Source organism: Lampetra planeri, chromosome 9 (genome assembly GCF_965212315.1).
Source record: "Lampetra planeri chromosome 9, kcLamPlan1.2.h2, whole genome shotgun sequence".
Classification (NCBI taxonomy): Eukaryota; Metazoa; Chordata; class Hyperoartia; order Petromyzontiformes; family Petromyzontidae; genus Lampetra; species Lampetra planeri.
Window position 1 is genome coordinate 5,824,300 of NC_136115.1, and position 12,433 is coordinate 5,836,732.

The 12,433-nt window shown below is 41.9% G+C and overlaps 1 long non-coding RNA gene across 2 annotated transcripts; it reads right to left on the reverse strand.

Annotated features, from left to right (window-relative positions):
• Positions 1 to 1,572: 1,572 nt before the first annotated feature.
• Positions 1,573 to 11,697, reverse strand: LOC144720619 (uncharacterized). 2 transcript variants are annotated; one of them, XR_013585785.1, is made up of 6 exons: positions 11,628 to 11,697; positions 10,232 to 10,313; positions 9,162 to 9,203; positions 4,400 to 4,450; positions 2,977 to 3,075; positions 1,573 to 2,840 (listed from the first exon to the last, which is right to left on the reverse strand). It is a non-coding gene; the product is annotated as an uncharacterized LOC144720619 (long non-coding RNA). The 2 variants fall into 2 exon arrangements; XR_013585786.1 differs by lacking the exon at positions 2,977 to 3,075.
• Positions 11,698 to 12,433: the final 736 nt, after the last annotated feature.

A 12,433-nucleotide genomic window follows, 5' to 3' on the forward strand; every position in this document is an offset into this window, starting at 1 on the left:
TTGCGCTCGCATGTGGGTTTACTCAGCGCGTTTTACGCAGTGTGTCCGCATAGCGACGCTAACGCTCAGCGGTGCAACGCGCGAATATTGCCATCGGTTCGATGGTTGTATGCCCGGGACTTGCGCTCGCGCGTGTACCTACGCTCTTGCCGCCAAGGCGGAGGGAAGCAGATTTCGCGGATATATTCATACAGCTATTTCTAGCGCGAGTCGGGGCAAGCAACCTGAGGAGGCACGCGCGTGCACGCAGCCACCGCAGCAGGTACGGGTGGCTGCGCGTGCACGTGGTGAGCAGTAGGTACGGTTGTGCGTGTGCCCACAACCACCGCAGCGTGAGTGGTGGTTTACGCGGGGAAAGGAGGCAGGATAACGCGAGGTGGTGGAGAGCCAGCCACGAGTCATGCCCCTCAGAGAGGACGCAGATGCGGGGAGGCCGATCACTCGATCGGCGGCACCCGGGCGGGAAGGAGAAGAGGAGGAAGGGGGAGAGGAGAAGGGGGAGCATCAGCCCCCACACCCGCAACTAAAGGCCACCAGGGGCCGCCAGTTGTCCCGCGGGGCCTTAAAATAAAGAAACCTGCCGAGGAGTGTTACAATCAGTGGCGGCTTGTGACATTTCCACGAGGTGGGGCTGTTGTGAGTGACCTGAAAATATGGTGTTCTAAATCTTGACTTAAAGCTTTCGTGACTGCAGGAATTCATATTCTTTGGGTTTTTCGGTAACGTCACATAGATAGGTTCAAAGAAAATAACAAAAATTACAAAAAACTACGAACCTATCTACGTGACTTTACCGAAAGACTCAAAGAATATGGTGTTCTAATTAACAAAAACATCGTCATTTTATTGACGATGTGAAAGTGATATAACTGTCTTATTTACCAACGGTAGGCATTTATAAACGATACGACATCAAACAGTAAAGCACTCGAATGCTGTTCCCATGACCAAATGGAATATTTAGGAGTGACTCCAGTGTCCGTTGCCAATTCTTCGTTTGCTGCGCCTGCAGCCATCGCCATGGCTGCTGTTTCCTCCTTGAGCGCACAGGCCGTGTGAGCTGCTATATTTGCACGGTGCAACCTCGCGTCGTGACATCGTCTCAGTGCAGCCACGGGCACCCTTTTTTCACCGCCCTGAATGGGTCTCAAACGGCGTGGCTAAAATGCGAAGCTCGTCGCAACGAACGAAGGGAAATCTCTCACTCGGACGCCTTCAGAGCCGCGCCGAGACCTCCCCGAGGGCACAACTCAGACTGTGGCGTTGCAGCGGTTTCTAATATGAACTTAACATTTGATTTTCATTCGGCTCGGGAAGTGAAAGCTAATTTAAAATAATCGTTATTTATTTTATAACATAAAAATACTATTTACAGAAAAGTTTTTTTTTTATAAATGTAACTTCTCCTCTTCAGCTGCTTGGTGGGGCGGCGCCCCAACACCTCTAGTGAACGAACCGCGGCTGGTTCCAATGTTTCTTAAGTGTTTCGATATTTGCGGGAGAAATGTAGGTGCTTTAAAAAATAGGTTGAAGGTGACTTACAAGCTACATGAACACTGTTTACACACAATATTGAAAGGCAACATTTATTATATATTTTCCAGCAATATCACGCGTCATTTAAAAAAGAAACACATGTCCATAACCACCATTATTCTCCCAAACGATTAAATTACGTAAAATTCTTAACATAGTTTTCCAAATCTGCGATAACATAAAAAACCACACCTTGTTACACACTTTAATATAGAAAAACAATAATAACCCATAACGCTGTCTCATAGTTCATGAATGGGCTTATCGCTGGTTCAAGGAAGCTGCACAATGCGAGTGGCAACAACCACGGGCGTGGAAGAGCAGAGCGGGCGAACTGGAGAGGGCTTTATCCTTCCACTCGGGAAGTGAAAGCTAATTTAGTTTTAATATACTCCAGCATAAACTACATTTGTTCAAGTACATTACAAATTTATGAAAGTATAGATCGTTTACTTGTTTTTTCATTATTAAATTGATGAACGTTCCTTTATAAACACCACTGCTCACTAAAGACCTCCCCATGCCTTTGCAGTCGTGCACGGTTGTTTCATGCTTCACCACGTGTGGGCAGTGTGGAATGGTGAAGGCGGGCCCAGGACCGGTTCACTTGCCACTGGTGTTAGCCATGGCCGGGAATCAGATCCAAGTCTCTAGGTTCATCATACAGTGTGCCAGCTATTGCATCACCATTCTGCACCAATCCATTCTTACTATGAGCTTTTAAATTTGCTTCCTATTAAGTAAAAACAAAAGCATTCCTGAGTAGAGAGACGCTTTGGTAGAGGTAGAAAGGAACGTGTGGCACTATTGTTCAGTGCTTATCATGGGCATACGTTTATGGGGTTTTCTTTACAATTAAAAGCAAATTATAAATTTGTATTATTATAAACACCGAGTAAAGTACTCATTGTGATTGCAATAACGTAGCATTAGCATACACATTAATTCATGGTTGTTAATTACAAACATAAAATGAGTACCCCTTGTGAAAAGGTTGAGAGCAACTGCTCTTTGAATAGATTAGTCCCACACTTAACAGCAACGGTAGGGTTATTGTGCGTACCTAGCCCTGCGAGAAAGTTAGCTGGAAAATACAAGGAGGGATATAATGGGGAGGATAAGCAGAGCCAAGGAACAAGGTGGACCACCATGTGGGGCGCTGTTGCATTCATAGCTATTTAGGAAGCACCCACGAGTATCCTCATACGTATCTACCACATCGTTGAGGACCATTTTTCGAATGCGTTCTTTAAAGACACAATCCAGGTCCGAAGCACAGCTCTTGTAAATGAATGTGTAACCCCCTGTTTAAAATCACAGACACATGAAAGAATAAAATATATTAAGAAAATCAGAACAAGTGATATACTTTTCAATATATAGAGAAGACAAAAAATATTTTTTCGTATGAAGGCAGCACAACAGTGAGGTTCACCTTACCAACAGTTACGTTTGCAGTGACACAGGATTCTTGTTCAGGGAGACAACGTACTGTACTCAACTCATCGTCCATTCCCACTTGACAGGTAAACCCTTTTGCTAAAGGATATTTTTTAAAAGAGACATTAAGTGACCTCCATATCACAAGGTGCATCGCATCAATTTTATAAAATTTTAAAACTAAAATAACTAATTGTCAATAAAAAATATATCTAAATCATAATAAATACCGAAACAATATTTCAAACTTCATATATTTAAGACGCATCGTACGATACTACTACTTGCACTGTTGATGTTTGACCCATGTACAAGCCCACATTTAGCCGTCTATCTTTCCAGTCTACTCTGATTTTATTGAGTACATTGAACAATATATTCTGATTGAAGTAAACAAACATAAACTTCTCGGATAAACTCGAAGCACCTTTATTCGATCATTCTCATTACTCGAATTGTTTCGCTTGTTCCCAATACGATAATAAATTGGCCCTTTGCAATGTATGCCTCTGCTTTGATTTTGATCCTTGATTAAATAATGTTTAGCAGAACCATTGCGATCTGGTATGATATTAATTACTTTTAACTCTGAGACGTTAGTTGCATTTGGTTTCTTTAGAATTGGGAAATTTAATTCATTCAAATATGTTGGTACTTTTTTCTCTCATACCAATAGTTCACAATCTAGGCAAATCACACATTGGTTCTTCACATAAACGCTTTATAATTTCTGAAGGCATTCCGTCAAACCCTGCTGCCGTCGCTGGCTTCATGCCTTTGATTACTGCGATGACTTTAACTTTATAGAATAACAAGAACCTTGGCTTCTTAGTCCCACCTTTTCCTCTTCTTCTATGTCAAGTCTGACTGGCTTCCTTCTTGACAACATAGAGCCTCAAAGTGCACTTTACCCTTTTGCGATTTTCCTGTTTTCTCTCTATGCTACCACTGGCATGGTTCATCACTCGTTTGTGATTTGGTTCACTTCTTTCTACAGTGATTCTGACCTTCACTGTCTGTTACATTATTCTAGTTGTTAAAATTCCATTCCTCACCAAGTTAATATGTTACTGCATGATTAGTAATTTATGTTGAATGCTCTATATTTACTTGTCATGATGTTAATGTAACAGATCGCAATACTGAACTTCATTTTGGAAAAAAATAAAAACAATCCTAATTTACAACTTAATTACTTTGGTGATGATTTTCTAATAAACAGTAGGCATTTATTTTCTAGTGTTTAAACTTGTTTCCTAAATGTCATGTCAAATAATTAACTCACAAAAACACATTTGTCACTAACAGTGTGTCATTACATTCAAGCAGCGATATAGATTCATATTAATTTGATATATACACCAATATATTTGTGTGCACCTTAAATTAGGAATGCGATTGGTAAAATCAAGATGTCACTTACCCTTATTAGAAAACAATCCCACACATTGCATGATCAAGTCTACAATAGTACCTGAAAAACAAAATGTAAATCACTTTACGAACTGTAACATACAGTTAAACCACTACTGGTGTGATCAGGGAGTGCGTGCTGCTTCCGAACATCGATGGGGCCTACGTGCAAGCCCACTGTGTGAATGCAGGGAGCCAGAAGTCCATGGCGCACCGTCGTCATCGGCTCTGAAGTGCGTCAGGGAGTGCCAGGCAGATTGATTGCCCTGCACGTGCTGGAGGAAGAGGCTGCAAAGCGGCTCTCTGGGCTGACGTCCACTCAAATAACATTTATTTACCTACTATCGGGAAGTACCCGGCGTTGCCCGGGCGAAAAAGACACACACATCGACTTACACACACTTACAGACATTGACCCACACACACACATCGACTTGCACACACACACACAACAACAACCGCCATTCACCACTAAGTGGCGGTGATGTCACCACGACGCTTGTGCTAGGCCAGGGGTCGGCAACCTGCGGCTCCGGAGCCGCATGCGGCTCTTTTGAACCTTGACCGCGGCTCCGGGGCGGATGCTAGCGAGGGGAGGAGGCGCACTGTGACACCTGCTCTGGCGTTGCCGCTGCTGACAGGTCGCCGCTCCGCTCCACACTGCCCGCCCGGTGACAGGCAATAACGTTGCCGTTGCTTTGTCACATGTTTGGAAGAAGTAAAAACCTTCCTGGGCAGCAAAGAGCTCACCTTTGCTGAGCTGGAACAGCCAGAGTGGCTGGAAAAATTACATTTTATGGTAGACATGACAGCACATCTAAACACGCTAAATACAACCCTTCAGGGGAAAGGAGGCACAGCCCTGCACATGCTGGAGGAGGTTTTGGCATTTGAGCGCAAGTTGACAGTGTTTGTCAAAGATTTACAGAGAGGTACACTGTCTCACTTTCCCTCTTTGAGAGAGTTCAAACAAAGTCATGATACGATAAATTTGGAATATTTCAAGTCTGCAATCACCACAATGCAAAGTTCGTTTGGGAAACGATTCTGTGAGTTCAGAGAGGAAAAAACGACATTATCCTTCCCTGTCACTCCCCTGGCGATCGATCCATCCCTATTGAATATGACTGCATTTGCAGGTGTAAGTCAACCTGATCTTGAGATGGAACTGGCCGATATAGCCGACAAAGATATATGGGTGTCCAAGTTCAAATGCTTGACCGCTACTCTTGAGGATGTTGCCCGTCAGAAGGCCATTCTGGCTCAGAATCATAAATGGAGTGATATTGAAAACCTTCCCAAACAGGACAAACTTGTATTCGAAACATGGAATGCCATCCCCAACACTTATATAAACATGAAAAAGTATGCATTTGGAGTCCTGTCGATCTTCGGCTCCACATATGTATGTGAGCAGGTCTTCTCCAACATAAACTATATTAAAAACAAACATCGATCACGCCTCACAGATGACAGCTTGCAAGCCTGTGTGAAAATGAAGGTGACGTCTTACAGCCCTGATGTGCAGACACTGTGCACTGAGGTTCAGGAGCAAAAATCCCATTAACCAGGTAATTTAGCTATTAATTTGCAAAAATATATTTTACATTGTTAAGTGAAAAAGTCCTTTTTTTATTCAGATTGACAGCTGACTGCACGATCCTGTATATAGCAATAAGGTAAGAAACAATATATGCAGTGTTATATTTGTTTTAATAGTTGCAATGGTTTTGCGGCTCCCAGTTTATTTTTTCCTTCGGAAACGGGTCCAAGTGGCTCTTTATGTCTTAAAGGTTGCAGACCCCTGTGCTAGGCCATGTGCACCTTGAGGCCACGTGCACCTTGAGGCCACGTGAAGTGTCGAACGCCCGCTGGCAGGAGGTCACGGGACAGACCCAGGTGCCACGGGTCGACTTACTGAGATGACCGAGATGACTGTCTGATGCACCACCTGTGCCCCCTACTGTGCTAACTTGCTGTGCTTTAGCCACCCGGCGCTCCGCTCGTTGTTGTGAGCGTCGCTCCTCCGCCCTCTGTTGTTGCTGGAGGGCGACTGCCTCCAACTGCCCAGTAGCGTCCTTCACGAGCCTCCATAAAGGCCGATCTTGACACCGCTGGTACCAGTCATCGGCAAGTCCACTCAGCTCCACGTCCTCCTGTACCACATCACTCCATCTCTTCTCTAGCCCATGCCGCGCCCGTTTAGCCCCCTCGATCCGGCCGAACAAAAGCTGTCTAGGCATGCGGTGGCTGGGCATGCGGGCTACATGACCCAGCCAATGCAGCCTTGCCTGCCGAAGGAGCTCACCGATGGGACTTTGCCTAGATCTTTCAAGGATTTGTGAGCTCCTCTACACAAAATTAATCAAATTTGATATGCTGAATAAAAGTGGGTGGCTTGCATAAAGCAAATTAAACACATCTAAAAGAAACACCAACTTTTATTCAGCACATCAAATTTGATTAATTCTGGGGTCAAAATAATGTATTTTATACTTTTGAGTGCAAATAAAAGTGTGTGCATCGAAAAACCAATTGTTTATAATCATTACTGTAATTTACAAAATATACCGTGCGATTATTGTGGATTGTATATCGTTATAGTCGTATCACGGCAAACCTTTTGCAATGGGGCAAGAATAAAACACAAGTTGTGCGACTATTTCTAGATTTGAAGCTTTCGTGACTGCAAGGATTCATATTCTTAGGTTTTTTCGGTAAAGTCACGTAGGTAAAATTTTTTAATTAAAATTAATAAAAGTAAAAAAAATCACGACGTTTCGGACGCAACACAAGCTTCCGTCTTCAGGTGGAACCGTCACAGCCACGACAGCTGTATCAAGTAAATGAGAGATTACAAGAGCTACCACTCCGTATATATAATGGTTGAAGAGGGGAAGGGCCAAGTACGGCACACTTTTTATTAATATGGTAAGGTGAGGATTAAGACTAAGAATAGACTGCATAACAAAAGACTGAGCCTTTATTATGGAGAGGTGCGGTTTGTGACTACGCCTAGCCTACATAACAAAAGTGTGAAAAAAGAAAAAACTAAACCTGGTAAAACAAAACTGGCTGTCTATCAATAACCTGTAATAGTTGTCTGTCAAATAAGATGGTCCAAATAAGTGTAGTTAAATCTTTTTTGCATGGTTAATCACATCTTTCTAATGATTACTCAGTTTGTAACCATCATCACGGTTGAAATTATGTCTGTGTTTGTATATTTGTATGGCTTCGTGTACAAACCTTTGATGGTAGCCAGGAGTTTTGCAGAGCACCTTGGTCTCGGAAAAGACAATTTCATGAGAGCCCACAGAGTTGTAGCAATGATCGGCAACGGCCGAAGAATCAGTTCTGCCGTGTTTCAGATCTGACTTGTGCTCACGGACACGATCAGAAACATGACGTTTTATTTCTCCAATGTAGCAATCACCACAACTGCAACTCAGTTTGTAGACTCCAGGATACTGTAAGTCAGGAACGACATCCTTCACAGATGGAATCAGATCACGGATGTTATGCACTGTACTGAATCGGACTTGGATCTTATGTTTGTTTAGAATTTTGGAGATCTTTTTGGTCACGCCTGCTATGTATGGTAACGTGATAGTTTTGGTCGGAGTTTCATGTGGCTGTTTCTGTATCCGTTCATCCTGAGGGCCCGATGTACATCGGGCCCTCAGGATGAACGGATAATCTGACTGCACCATCCGCCAAGCTGTTTCTCCCACATCGGGCCCTCAGGATGAACGGATACTCTGACCGCACCATCCGCCAAGCTGTTTCTCCCACCATACAGAAACAGCCACATGAAACTCCGACCAAAACTATCACGTTACCAGATAGCAGGCGTGACCAAAAAGATCTCCAAAATTCTAAACAAACATAAGGTCCAAGTCCGATTCAGTACAGTGCATAAAATCCGTGATCTGATTCCATCTGTGAAGGATGTCGTTCCTGACTTACAGTATCCTGGAGTCTACAAACCGAGTTGCAGTTGTGGTGATTGCTACATTGGAGAAACGAAACGTCATGTTTCTGATCGTGTCTGCGAGCACAAGTCAGATCTGAAACACGACAGAACTGATTCTTCGGCCATTGTCGATCATTGCTACAACTCTGTGGGCTGTCATGAAATTGTCTTTTCCGAGACCAAGGTGCTCTGCAAACCTCCTGGCTACCATCAAAGGTTTGTACACGAAGCCATACAAATATACAAACACAGACATAATTTCAACCGTGATGATGGTTACAAACTGAGTAATCATTGGAAAGATGTGATTAACCATGCAAAAAAGATTTAACTACACTTATTTGGACCATCTTATTTGACAGACAAGTATTACAGGTTATTGATAGACAGCCAGTTTTGTTTTACCAGGTTTAGTTTTTTATTTTTTTTCACACTTTTGTTACGTAGGCTATGCGTAGTCACAAACCGCACCTCTCCATAACAAAGGCTCAGTCTTTGTTATGCAGTCTATTCTTAGTCTTAAGCCTCACCTTACCATATTAATAAAAAGTGTGCCGTACTTGGCCCTTCCCCTCTTCAACCATTATATATACGGAGTGGTAGCTCTTGTAATCTCTCATTTACTTGATACAGCTGTCGTGGCTGTGACGGTTCCACCTGAAGACGGAAGCTTGTGTTGCCTCCGAAACGTCGTGATTTTTTATTTTGATTTTATTTTACTTTTAATAATTTTAATATTTTACCTACGTGACTTTACCGAAAAAACCTAAGAATATTGTGCGATTATTACTCATACCAAATATTCTTTCTTTTTTCGGAGGCGTGTCTGAATCTTGTGCTGTAAAATATAAAAACACAGACACACACATTATACTGATGTATTATTACACGCAGGGTGGAGCTAGATAAGCCAGTTCTGCACCCCCTACCCCCCACACAACCATTACCATCCTGTGCTGACCAACATGGTGAATTATGGTCAAACAAACCCTCTGACTAATATTGGTTGGGAGAAGTCTTCTTTCAACATTTAATTAACAATCAGTTGATTTTTTTGTAAGCAGCCTCATCTCTAATGGACGAGAACAGGTTGAAGTGCTTTTGGAAAACATACCATTGTGCTGAAGAAGCACGTTTTTAATCAGTGTACATTATCTGCTATGACAAATGGATGTGTAACAAGGACATTGACAAACAAAATAGAACAAGGGCTGAATAGTACAAAGTAGCATGGGGAGATGCATGCTTGCAGCTACACTTAGAGAAAGCAAAAGGAACAACAACACACAGATAAGAGAACATTCACTTTTTAGGAAGTAAATGGGCTAGGACAGGAGACATTACTCGAAGGAATGGGACTAAAGATGGAATGGCAGCCTAATGAGGGACAACACTCAAGGGGATTGCCAATGAAGACAGAGATGGATCCAATAAACTCGTGTACAGGATCTACATGGATTGTTACATCATGAGGCTATAAGAGATGGCAACAGCTTGGAGATGCTTTCATCTAGCAGTGGATAGATTATGGCAAATGATCACGCAAATTGACGTTTACAACTGAAATCGTGACTCAAGAATAAATGTAGGAAAACAATACTATATAAATAATACAACTATTTATAACTCGCACATGTTTATGAAAAGGCAAGACAATTTCCAGTTGCGACTCAGAAGCTCGACTTGAAATGTTCCTGCAATAGCCAAGTTATTTATGTTGGTCGTGTGCTATATATATTCTACACCTCCGAATAGCAAGGTTGGCTACGTACGGTGCGGAAGAAGTTCAACAAACAAGTTCAACATACATAAGCAACAAGTACAAAACACATTTTGTCAGAATTCACGTCCAGCTGAGAAACTCACCTTGTGCATGAACGATAAACAGCATCAGGAACAGCGTGCTCATTGCAATATTCATGACTCGATTTTGTTGAAGCTATCTCACCTTAAAAAAAGTAAAGCACAAAAATGTTAAAACATTCGAACATTTACCAGTGGTAGAACTCCTACATCTGTTAACCGTGAGACAGGTGATGCTGACAAATTAGCACGGCTGTATAATATTAAAATATGCAACCAACACGTAAATAAAGCCAAATTCTGTCATACTGTCTTCCACTTAAAGTTTCTCACTAAAGTTCACGAAAGTTACCATGTGCACTGTTTTGACAAATATGCATTTAAATTGAAATAAATTACTGTACAATGACATGTGGAGCCCTTTGTCAATCTACTGCTGGATGAGGTCCACGCCGTGCAGGCCATGGAGGTGGCTTGACCATACTTCACCACACTGGTCAGTGTAGGTTGGTGAAGCCAGGGATCATAGACGTGGGAGCACAATATAGTACAACAATTGATTTTGCTCCACTGCCCTCTGCTTGCCCACAATGTGGCTCCACATGAGTGTCTAATATTTGTTGTACGCATATTGTCACCCATCCAAATACTACCCAGGCTCAATCCTACTTGGTCTCCATTGTATTGGTCGTTATTGTGTTTCAATAATTTACGTATGAATTTACTTTATGTCCCTTAAAATATATTTAGAATCTGTATTTTTATCAATCTTTCGGTAGATTTTGAACAGAAAAAATGTTTATTACCGTCACATTTTAAAACTGCCGTTTTACACTTTGACAGTTAAGTAATGGCAAACCCGAAGACTCTTATCTTTCCATCCGTGGTTACTGGTACAAACTTCTCGATGCACATATTAACTAAAACTAAATTTAATTATTTTTTATTTAACCAGGTGAAGCCCACTGAGCTCTATAGCTCTTTTTCACAAGCAACCTTGCCACATATGATAGCTCAACGAAGTGGCTTATCATGACGTGAAAATGTATAGCAGCCAAATACTCTAAACGCATGCTTCTAAGTATGGAGTGAAAAACTGGAGGGCCTGAGAAAAATCCACGCGCCAATAGGGAAAACATGCAAACTCCAAATATACAGACATCGCGATCGGAATCGAACCCACGACCTCGTGTATACCAGGCGAGGTAGTTAACATCTCGCCAATTTGGCACACTATAAATATTCAAAAGCAGGTGATTAAGAGTAATGTCGCAGACTCTCTTGAATAAATGCAGCATATAAACACTATCCTTATATCTTTAGCTAGTTTTTTTAAAACATCTTCAATTTATGGATAGTATCTATTTTTCTTTTTACAGACCCTATTGGTATAGTTGGCTAAACAATTTAGATGAATTTGAACAATTTTGTTGCGAGGCATCTGTTACACAGCTGATACCAGATGAAGAAGCTCTGTCGAGTAGATGTTTTGAGGGGAGTCTTGTCGAGCCTGATCCAAACGGTCAAATTCGCTCGCAGTTATAAAGGTACATCCATGTCATGTGGGCGGGCTCAGAGCCAGTTTTTTTGTCAGTGGCTGACATTTCCCCAAGCCTTACCCAATGTGTGGGAGGAGTTTTTACAGTCTTACGTGTGAGTGTCTCTACCATGATGTGTTATGCCTGTTTGTTTTTCAAGAGCTTTCTTCATAAGGGCTTCTTACGTAAATCTTTCATGGGTCAGTAGTTTGAACATATGCCACAGTTAACATGACAAAGCAAATCTTTGATACACTTAGTTAGTATTCATTGATATACTCAAGCATTGGTAGGATAGTCACCTCTGAGAAACAAATATACCAAGCGTATAATGGGAAGAACACATCGCACAATATTGGAAGGGGGGAAACTACAAGTAAATGCTTCATAATTTCGTTAGAAATTACGGGACAATGTGGCTGCATCGACTGCTGAATGTTGCTAGTGTGAAACACAACTTTCACTAACTCTTTTGTCAACCTCATGGTTTAATTTAGTTTCGTGTTTTTTTTCCAAGTTTTCTTTTGTTAATTTTCGCACAACTAAAAAGCTGCTTTATTTCAAACCATAAATGTCTTATTTTCCACTCGCAGCACTTCCCTGTTTAAATTGACTTTGCTATGCTGTATTCCACTTTGTACTGGTCTTGCCTGTAACGACCAGCACATTCCTCTGAAAATGGTACACGTTCACCATATGATTGTGTATTTCAGAAACAAATGTTATC